The sequence below is a fragment of the Culex pipiens genome, chromosome 1 (assembly GCF_016801865.2).
Source record: "Culex pipiens pallens isolate TS chromosome 1, TS_CPP_V2, whole genome shotgun sequence".
Classification (NCBI taxonomy): domain Eukaryota; kingdom Metazoa; phylum Arthropoda; class Insecta; order Diptera; family Culicidae; genus Culex; species Culex pipiens.
Genome location: NC_068937.1, coordinates 23,731,768 through 23,743,593, shown reverse-complemented (window position 1 = coordinate 23,743,593; position 11,826 = coordinate 23,731,768). Strand labels below are relative to the sequence as shown.

General features: G+C 36.7%; 1 long non-coding RNA gene across 1 annotated transcript; it reads right to left on the bottom strand.

Moving 5' to 3' along the window:
- Positions 1 to 6,564: 6,564 nt before the first annotated feature.
- LOC128092611 (uncharacterized) lies at positions 6,565 to 11,366 on the bottom strand. The gene is made up of 3 exons (XR_008211934.1): positions 11,155 to 11,366; positions 10,815 to 10,967; positions 6,565 to 6,587 (listed from the first exon to the last, which is right to left on the bottom strand). It is a non-coding gene; the product is annotated as an uncharacterized LOC128092611 (long non-coding RNA).
- Between the last annotated feature and the right edge of the window lie 460 nt (positions 11,367 to 11,826).

Here is an 11,826-nt window from a genome sequence, read left to right as displayed (position 1 = left end):
CTCTTTCTGCGCACTGTTGAAGAGCAGGTCAAACTCAAAGGAACTTCCGATCTTGGACAAACCTGACCGATTGATGGGGTTGGTGCCATGGGGAAACGGGTTCACGGAGTAAAAGGACACAAACTTATGGAAACATGTGTTTCGGTTTGCGAACGATGGACTCTTTCACCTTGTATAAAGGATTGAACACTGAGAGTAGGAACATTTAAATGTTTGGAGCGATTGAAAAAAAAAACATTTTTTTTATTTTTCACAATTTCCTTAATTTTATGTCAATTTGCTGAAATATGTTTGAAAAACAATTTTTCAAAAGTTATTTGTCTAAGTTTCAAAATCGAGCAGAGAAAAGTATTAGAAATTGTTTAAGATGCCATTACAGCCAAGTTGCTGATAAAAGTTGACAAGTTTGACAGTTATTTTCAGTCTCTGGTCAGAATTTCCAAAAGTTATAAAATTTACAAGGAAAGACTAAATTTAACGGAAAATAATTTGTTCGTTTTCACCTTACTAGTCTTCACTATTAAGCTTCGTGACGCGGTGGTTTGCGGCTTCGGTTGCCGATCCCTAAGTTGCTATGTGGCGCGGGTTCGATTCCCACCTTAAGGTCCATCAATGAATCACGTTGACACTTTTTGAAATCCATACAAAAAAAAACTTCTACGGGTAGACACCAATGCTATGCTATGGTAGGTAAATATTCAAAAATATTTATCTTTCGAAAGATTTTTGTATCGATTTGGTGTCTTTAGTAAAATTGAAGGTATAAATGAGGGCTACATCGAAAAAATAGATCAGCGGAAAAAATATGCTAATTTTTTAAATCATTTTTGTCATGAAAAATTCGTGAATTTTTCAAAACTTCAAAAAAATAATTTTAGAGTCAACTCTAACATTTCAAAAAGGATAAAACAATAAAAATTATCAAGGGGTTGTTATCCCATTTTAAATGTTAGGGTTGGCTTGATCTCTTTTTTGATCAGAAAATTGTTTCTTTTTTTCAAGTATTTTTAAGTAACCACACTGACAAAATCTCATTTTTTTGTTAACTGTCCAACCAAAGACCGTATCAACAAAGTTCAAAATGTAGGGAGTTTTTTCAGCATTTGATTTTTTTTTTTCTTTTTTTAAATGGGCAAACATTGTTTTTTTTTAGTTGAAAAACTGCTGCAATCATAGAATGGATTTTACTTGAAAATGATGAAAATGATATATCGAAAATTACCAAGTTACTTTTATCGTATAAATGAAGTTAAAAAATTTGATGGTCATCAGTATCAGTTATTCAGTATTTTTCAAAAAAAATAATTGTCCAAAGATGTTTTACCTATTCTAGAATTTTCTGAAAAGATGACATTTTATGTCGCCTAACATATCGAAAAATTACTAAAACAGCGTTTTGGGGAATTATTTTACAGTAACAAAACGTATGTTTTGAAAACCTACTAGAAAAATGTGTTCATCTGTCAATTTTTTTTTTGGTTTGATCCTCACCTAAAGCGAAGCAGATCATTGATTTTCACGTACCATTTTGTATGGACAGGTGCCAAATTTGTAAGTAAAATGATATGGACAAACTTATAATGCCCAAAATGGCTTCTTTGGGCATACAGAAGGCACCCAAAAAGTTTCAACAATATAAAAAAACAAAAATTAAAATTAAAAAAAAAGGTCGATTCCCAAGTAACCACAAGCACTAAATTAAAACTCTAAATTCACTCTAACTAAACATTCCCGATGCTATGACACTTTTAATCAGCTTTCCAAATGTTTAGAAACATTTTTAGCTTGAAACATTATTACCAACTGTATAATGACATATAGAACAGCCAATTAATGTTTCAAATATATATATTATTATTGCTCAGAACGATAAAGCTTATTTTTCTGAGTAGAATGACCCTTTGAACGACCGCAAAGGCTTTAAAATGGATTTTTAATTTCATTTTTAAAAATTAACTTCATGGCCCTTCTTGACAGAAAAGATCCTACTTGACAGCTCGTTCCAAGGAGACCATAGTTAATCCATCGAAAAAATGTTGTCTTGTTGAACAAAAGTGATCAGAAATGGTTTTTAATCGTGTTGTTTACTGTTGTACATAAAAATTGACGCAGGGCTTTAGTACCCAATTGGCAATACACTCATCCCCCGGTGGTTGGTCACTTTTTCGTTTGACACTTTTTTAGTTTGTACCCCGTTGGTTGGTCAAAGTCAAACTAAAAAGTTACGAACTGTCACTTTTTACTCGGCGCTCACGCACACTATCAAAACAAACGTTTGGTAGTGTGTGTGAACTCGGTGTAAAAGGGGTGTCAAACTAAAAAGTGACCCCGCTCGTTTTACAACAGTAGGTGTCAAACCATCGGGGTTTTAGTGTATGCGTGTTAAAATATGTAAAATTTTAAATATTTTTTCGCAAATTTTGGGTTAAGAAAACAACTTTTCTTTCAACAAAATACTGTTTTTTTCAATACTCAAATGTAAATATCATTTATTTAAAAAGAAGCCCCACATTTTCATAAACTGTATTACAAGAAAATTTTTATTTTTGTGACTCTCTCATGCCCAATTTTCTCAAGTTATTTATTTAATTTTCCCGAGGTCATTTTGAGAAATTTTGTTCTACGATCAACATTACTTCTCTTGTTTTATAATATAAAATATTATTTTTGTTGTTTAATTTTAAAAATTGTAAAAATAGCATATTTAAAAAAATAAAAATTGTCTGAAAAACTTTTTTTAGTGATTTTTTATAGAAACTCGTCCAGAAGCGGATTTAGGTTGAAGAAGGATAACCTAACAAAATGACGTTCATACGAAATTCCACGTCGTTTGATCATGAATATAACATTTTCGATGTTCAGTAATTGGTAGCAGTTAAAATATTTTATACTAAAATCTCTTAAGTTGAAAATTTATTATTAGGTGAAAAATTAAGAGAGTTTCACATCACATCAAATGAAAAGGTAGTGCCAGTTTTGTTCAATTTTGTTCTTTTATTTTTAGGATTTAGTTACGTTTTTGCTAAGAGAATTTTCAAAAAGGGTTTATGTTGTTTTTTATTGGCTTCGTGTTTATTGCTTGGTCATGATACCGTATTTTTTCCCACTGTGTTCTCGTTTCCTTAAATACAAAAGCCATGAAAGCCACTTTCACCAGTCCTTCCAGTCCAGTAATCTCGCGAGACATAACATTATCGTTTTTATCCCTTCTCTTATTTAACCGGACCCCAGCTCGCTTATTGTCCATTTTTTCCCAAACCCCTCTCCCAATCTGTGTTCTTTTAAGCTTTTCAAGGATCACCGACAGAACTCCACTTGGGACCGGTTGGACATGAAATCAAAACGATTTGTGTTTCTTTTTGGTTTCTTTTATTTTTCGTTCCTGCCAGATTTTGACCGATCTCAGCAACGACACCAACCAAATCCAACTTGAAACGAAAAAGACATCAAAGTTTATGAGGGATTTCGCCTTCTGTCTCTGTAGGTCTGTATTTCGCCCAAAGTTTTAGCCGGGGTCAAGTGTCGAAGGGGGGAGGGGGCAGGACTGTCGGTTGATTGATTTAGGGCTCAATCTTACCCACTTGGGCACGACAAGATGTTTGTCAAGCTGGAGTGGCTTAACCGGGGGGTTTGCCCTGATGGGACTTGATCTCAGCTGGATTGGCTCTTTTCATCGAGGGATTTGGGGAGATTTTTGTTTGATTTTGGTCAGTGTCATTTGGCGACGAAATAATGACACTTGTTTGACAGGAATTAGAATTCAATTTTGAACTAAATTTCTATCGTTTCGATTGTTTTATCGTTTAGTATCGTTAACAACTTTTTTACAATATTTTTTGTCATTTTTTATCGTTTAGATCGTTTATATCGTTTAGATCGTTTTTATCGTTTTTTATCGTTTTTATCGTTTTTATCGTTTTTATCGTTTTAGTCGAAAATTGAATTTGCTAATTGGCCTCTAATTACCAGACACTTTGGCACATCCTCGCCCAAATGAGCGAGTAAAAATCGATCTTAACGCTTCCACCCTCTTATTTCGTTTTCCCAACCCTCTCGCCAAACCCCCCAAACCGAAGCTTGAATTTCCCAACCCAAACGATAATCGTTATCGCTTTTCCGGGGAAGAAATTCCTCCCCTGACAACAACAAGCAAACGCCATTCACGCCGCTGAAGAGATTTCGCATCGTTCCGCCCACCAATTAATTGTTTCCGACGATATTTCAGCTTATAATTATGTAATGTCGAGTAATAACAATAAACTACGAGCGCCGTGCCTCCCCCCGGTCATTAGTTGGCACCAAATTATGCCTCGCAAAATTAAAGTTTGCCAGCTGACTCGGTTCCCTCTTTGACCTTAGACGTTTGAACGGGTTGTCTGCTTGAACTGTGACCAATCGATGCGTCGTTGTTCTTCAAAACAGCAATTCCATCTAATATTTTAATTTTATATAAATCCAAATTTTTATAAAAAGTAAAACACACCATCATTACACTCCAAACCCCAAACCCCTCCACAAAAAACCCCCTCAACCTAACACCCCCCCCACCCACCCCAACAAAACTCCTCAATCCCTACACACACAACCTCTTTAATCAATATTCCATCAATTCACCACATTCCATCTCAATATAACACAAAACTTCTATCACTCTAATCCCCAAACATACTAAAACATCCCTCTAACCATCATCCATATCTCCTCAATTTACCACCTTCCCCTCCCTCACCCTCACTCCCCCATTCATCACTCACATCAAACCCATACACTAATTATCTCCTCTCTAAAACCTTCCAAACATATCCCCCACTACATCAACAACCCCAATCACCAACTATACACCTACACTCCCTACCCACACTCCCCCATTCACCCATCCCCTCCCTCACCCTCACTAAACCCTCATCACTACTACACCCCCATACTACCCCCCTTCCCCTCCCAACCCATCCAACCACCCCTAACCTTACTCACATACCCTAAACTACTACCCTCATCCCTCAACCAACCCCTCCCCTACCCCACTACCCCCCATCTTAATCCCTCTTACACCCCCCCCACACCCTCTACAAACCCCCCACCTCCCACACCCACCCCCCCCCCCCCCCTACCCTACATCTATACTTCACGCATCCCTTACTCTCCACCCAATCCGCATCAATTCTCGAGCTACCCCCCCAGTCAACCCTCCCTTCCATCCCCCCTCCCGTACATTCCCACTCCACCATCTCCCCCCAAATCCTCCCTCCCCCCTTCCCTACTTCCTCCTACCCCCCCCCACTCATCCCCACTAACAACCAAAACCTCTTCACATCCTCTCACTCAACAGCATTCATCCGCCAACCTACCCCCCCTGTACCCAATCACCCCCTCCGTACACACACCCCCCCGCCCGACCCACCCACTTCCTCTCCTCAACCTCCGACAGCTCCATCTCATGCCGCACCTCCGCCTCCTCCTTGTAACTCGCCAACCTCTGCTCAAACAGCTTCGTCATCGCCTCAATCTCCTCCTTAAACCTCGCCCGCTCCTGACTCAACAACTCACTATGCTTCAGCTTCAACTGCTGCACCTCCAGCTCCCCATTCTCCTCCTTCTCCCTCAACAACCTCCGCAACTCCCGCTTATCATTCAGCAACTCCCGCTCCTGCAACGCATGATCCTCCTGCGCCATCTTCAGCTGCGTCATCATCTCCGCCTTCAGCTCCCCAATGTGCGACTGGTGCTCGTACTGCAGGTGCTTCATCTCCTGCGTCACGTTCTTCGTGTCCTGATCGGCCAGCTCCTGCGCCACCTCCACGTCCCGCTCCTTGCTCCGGATCGTCGCTTTCGCCTCCTCCAGCTGCTTCCGCGTAATCTCCCAGAACGTGCGCAGCTTGTCGCGCTCCAGCTGGAAAAAGTTGCGCTCCTCCCGCTCGCGCTCCATCTCGTTGCGCAGCCGCAGCGCAAACTGCTCCAGCTGCTCGCGGGACATGCTGGACGTGTCCACGCCATCGATGACCGCTGCAACGGAAGAAGTGTGAAATATGGGAAAAATTCAGAAATATTCACGTTTTCACGAATTTGTATTCATGACACTATGAATCTTGTCGTCAAAGTCGGCAGTTATGTGCAATTCATGAATATTTCTAGTTCTAGTATCAGCCAAAGCCAGAGACAAACAGACGTTAACATTTTTTTAAATCACCAATCGACAATTTAACGGTTAATTTGCATTTTGCTTCAATGATTTTCGTTTGTTTGTCTGTGGTTTCGGTAATCCAGATTTTTAAGCAAAGATGGCGCTACGAATGGTGCACTCCCGAAATGTCAAAATCACGTAGCCGTACCAACATTAGAAAAAAAAGATGCTGTCGTGCGATGGAACACTTTTTTTGTAATGCTGCTTGATTTTGACATTTCGGGCATGCACCGTTCGTAACGCCATCTTCGCTTATAAATCTGGATACTTTAAACAAAAATTGGAAAAAGGGATGTTTATTCTGAAAAATGGCAAAATGTACTAAAGCAAATCATTGAACTTGTTAATTTATAAACAAAATTGAACTCAACAAATACTTACTACTTCCTTTTGCCTTCTTTGGTCCCTGAAAATAAAAAAAAAATAAAAATGTAAAAGAATTGATTTTACATTGGAATGCAAACAAAACTACTAAAAATTGCATTTAAAACCATTCGAAAACTCTACAGTCCTTTTTAAACAAGTTTTAAGCTGTCCAAAAGTAAGCTGTTTATATAAAATCGAATAGAATTATTTTTTTAATTGTAACTTTATCGAAAACATATGAATTAGCCATTCACGCAGTAAATGTATCAAGGCAAGGAAGTAATGTGGAGTTTTAGAGTTTTTAAGAGGCCGATTTCGTGTATTTTTTGATTATTTTGCCAAGACTTTGTAGAGGCCTTCCCTTTGACCAAAAATGCCATTTTGTGTCATTGGTTTGCCTCCATACAAATTTGACAGCTGTTCATTAGGGTGACAAGAAAAATTTAAATGTGTTGGAATTCTTTAGGTAAAAATAAGTAACTGTAACAGTTTTGAACCAAATCGATTAATGTTTAAGGATCGCTTTTGATCGAGTCAGGGTGTATCCCTAATGTCGATTTTATTATTGTCACTCTACTGTCCATACAAAAATGGTACGTGACTATTTGAAAATCTGTATCTTTTGGAGGAATTTTCTGATCGATTTAGTATCTTCGGCAAAATTGTCGATATTTAGAATAGCGCATTTTATCATACCGTAAAACGGGGTGACTTTGATTGATTTGCGATTTTTCGGAAAAATGGAAAGTACAATTAAAATACGTACGGAATGGTTTTAGAATCATGCTGACAGTGGTAGAGAAGTGTTCAAAGTACCGCAAAAAGAACTTTTCCTAAAATTTTGAAACGTTTAAAAAGTTAGTTAACTATACTTAAGAAAATGTTGATGAAAGTCATTATTTTAAACTTCTCAAAGTGTCATGATTTTCTCAACGAACATGATTTTGAATTGGAAAACGGAATACATTTTCGGATTCTTTGGACAATTTTCCGCTAGTAGAAGGTTAAATAAGTTTGTAAATAATAAATAATATGTGTTTTTGAAGCACAACTTATAAAAATCTCAAAATTTATAGGCAATTTCAGTTGAACAAATTTTATGCCAAATGTGAAAACTTGTGTTTCGTGCTTCGATTTCATATAAAATGCAATATAAATCGATAAAAAAAATCCTATCAAAGTCACCCCGGTTTACGGTAATTTGTGTAAAGTACTTTTCGATTACAAATTTGATTGCATTAAAAACTGATGTCAAACAAAATTTTGCTGAAATATTTTTTTTGCAAAAAAAAACGAAAGTAATATTGAATATTTGGTCCTTTGGAAAAATTAGTCTTGATTAAAAAACTGACTTCTAAATTTGAATGTAAACTATTGAGAATGCATGACAGATTGCTTATTTATATATGATTTATAAAATTAAGACTTTTCAATCATTTTACATATGTTTTTTAGGACTGCTCACGAAAAAGCTTTAGATTTTTTTCATAAATTAACGCTGGTACATATTTTATAATAAGTTTTTGTCACCCGAAAAATCGGGGGGCAAAAAATATTTTTTCAAAAAAAATCTAAATTTCAATCAAAACACAGGTGCAATCAGCTGAAATCAATTTAAAATGCATTCCCCTGCGTTTAGAGTCATTTTAAGCATGTGGGTTGATTTAAAAATCATTAGAAGTTTTGAAAATTTTAGCTAAAATTTTAGCTAAATTTTAGCTAAGTCAAATCTTGAAACTATGACTTGTCATTTTAATGTTTATATTTTTTTATTTCATTTTTTTTTTTTGTTTAAAAAATATTTTTTGTTCAATTGGTTACCAATTGTTGAATCTTTCAATAGAAAACATTTTCGTACCCATAAAAGTGTAAGTCATCGCTTTAATTTTAGTTATCGTAGTTTTCATAAAAAATGTCGATTTTTCCCGGTTTTTGCGCACAATGAGTCGAAAAAAAACAAATTTTATTTTCAAAAAATCATATCTTAAGACCATATTGTTCGACATTTTTCATTTTTCACTATTTTGAGCGAATTTTTCCGAGGAAAATGATGAAAATATTTTCAGACATAGACTGTTTGGTCCAGATTTTATAAAATATTTATAATGAGTAGTTATTATTGCATGCTAAGCATTTTGTGATATTTGTTTTAATTGCTAAGCATAATACCGGACTCGATTATCTGAAGATTTGATTATCCGAAGTGAAATGTTTCCAAGGCCTTCGGATAATCAAAACTGTACTGTAACGTCAGGATTCGAAATCCGGACGCTTAGTAGCATACCATTTTTGTTATAGCTAACAAAAAATCATGTAATAAGTTTGAAATGAAGAAATATCATCAGGATGTAGTATAAACAGTCAATTTAAAGATAATGCATGCAAAATATGTCTTTTCTAACCATTTTTCCTCAAAATTTCCAAATCAAAACAACAAGTGCTTCGAATCCCGGACACTGATAAAAGCTGATTCGAAATCCGGACAATCGTTTTTGTTAATGAATCGCACAAATTTGGACTGAAATGTTAGTGGAATCCTTGACCTGACAAACATTTAAAAGTTATACTTTTGCACCCATTTGTTTGTCAACAAAGCTGCAGCTGGACAGTGAGACGAAGTGAGGGGGAGAGGTTTTGACATGTTTATGTCCGCATCTGACCGGCCGCCTACTTCGACGGTCTTTGAGCCGACGGTCGGAACTGATCGGACAATAAATGAATTTATGAAAATATTGTTTTTTTTTTTTCAAAATTCGTTAAAAACTTTCAAGTTGCAAAAAATAACGTTACAAAATGTTTTCTCCATAGTTTACAATTGAAAGTGCCACTTTTTCAAAAAAAATTTCAAAATGATTTGGTGTCCTCTTTGCTTTGGACATAATATTGAGACAACAAATTTAAGAGGCAGTATTTGTAGATTCTGCTCGGTTTGTTCCGAATATGACAAAATTGAGACCAAAAAGTCCCGTCTTCTTGGCCTACAGAGCAAAAACTAACGTTGTAAAATGTTTGTTGTAGAAAAATCGAAAAACTATGAGAAAAACTGCGATTGGCCAAAAAGTTAATAACGTAGGCTTATAGTCCATGAAATTCCCTAACTTTTGACCTATGGGAGTATGGGTGTTGGAGGCTGTTGCAAAAAGTTATTAAGGTTTTAAAAAAATCAATTTTTAACAGTAATTTGCAAAAGCTATGAGAAAAGTCAAACCAATCCTGGATGTCTATAGCACATTTTGAAGGGCTTCAAAAGACCTTTCGAATGCATCTAAGAGAGTTGGAATTGATGAAGTTTTACGGAAATGCAAGCAATTTTAAGATTTTTCATGTGTTTTGGACCTCAAACTTCAATGCCCGTTTTACCCCACTTCCCTTTGTCGTAGAGGGCTCATGTTTGGCATTAGTTCATCTCATGTATAGACAAACAAACGCTGAAAGTTTCATCCAAATCGGAGCACCTCGATACGACCTGTTTCACATCGGTGAAAAACTCGCTCTTAAATAAATTAAAGCTTAACATTACAAAAAGGCACATTACTGTATGGGTGTATGTAGATAATGTGTGAGAGGGATACACTCTTGTTTACAAAAGTTTTGTGCCCTTATTTTGAAGACACGATTTTTGCATAATTAATTTACAATTTTTGCTTCTTTTAATAATAACCTTAACAGTTAAAAACTCAAAAATAAATTCAAATGAGTAGTGTAAATTGTACATTATTTTAAATCATTTTTTCTATTTTGCGAAATTGAGTAATCTTCAAAATAAATGTAGCATAAATAAACAAATTTATGACGTTCTGTCACTAAGCCCTACTACAATCCACTTTGCCACGTGACAGAATGAGAGTGAGGCTAAAAAACCTCACGGTTCACGCACCTAAGGTACAATCTATGCCACGGTCGTATCGGCTACCAAGGCCTACAGTGTTTAGATATGCTGCAAGTTACTGTGTGCAGTGCCTGCTTCGACCTAGTCGCGTAGAGTAGGCCTTGTGCATCGCCAAATAACAGTTCCCATGGAAACTTCACCGATGGTGAAACTAGAAAAGGATGCAAATTATATTGGGAACAAAAAACTAACTCGTTATCCGGTTTAAAAATTGAGAGGAAGCGCCGTAATTGCGTAGATTTCATATATTCTAAAAAAATGTTGGTGAGTTTTTAGAACAAACCAAAAAAAGAACTCCAATCGCGATCTACGACAGGACAAAAGTCCCAATAATAGGACCTCCCGGTTTGAGAGAGGGCAAAAAACCGTCAGACTTACCATTTTTATTGTTCAACTGCTGACCGATACGAGCTTATAATCTGCTTTTATTGCCGTCGACGAGCTGATTTTTTCGCCGCGTTTTCCACCCGGGATTTTCCGATGCGCGTTGTCAAAGGCAGATTGTTCGCGGGTTGTCGTCTAAAATCTCCTCTGGAACAGACAAAAAATATAAACTCGTGAACTCTTAATTGAACCATATTCTGAGAGGGGCAAATCACAAATTTGGAATATTTTTTGATAGATTTTAAAATATTGTTTTAAAAAAATATCAAATAACTTTTTTAATACTTAACAATAAAAATATTTTGAAATTTTTGTACAACTTACCACAACTCACCCTATCAAGTGCCACAACGCAACGCGTTTTTCCGGAGCCCCCTGGCCAGGGCAGAAAAATAAATTGATAAATCACATAAATAAATAACCCGATCGTTGGGACCAATTTGCCGTTCCCCGGAACGTCTGGCCAGGACCTCAAATGTCCCCCGGTGGAGAATCGGTTGAGTTTAGTGTTTTGGTTTCGCGAGCAAACCAAACCGACTAAGCTTGCTACGATCTGGCTACTGGATTGAACTGTGAAATGAAACAATTTTATCGAAAAAACAGGCCGCCAAGCACTGGTGGAGTTTCCATGGAGACGCTTGACACTTTGTTTAAAACCAACCTTGATGTGGGAGGAAAGCACGTGGTCGAACACCTGTGGCCGCGTTGATGTGTTTAAAGATCAAACGTCGAGGATTTGACCTCAGGATGATCGGACAAAATTTTAAATGTATCCGATGGACGCTGGTAATAGGTTTTAGCAGGACGAACTGGAAAATATCAGAAAAAAAGTGACCAAATATAGGTATAAAAACGATTTGAACTGTTTTTCGATAAAATCATTTTGATCATCAAAAGCAATGCAGAAGCAGAAGCAAAAGAAAACAAATTGTATGCAGTAGAGACCCTAAATAGGCTGTGTCCTATCCCTCGCCTAGACCAGACCAAAATCCATGATAAAGCTGAC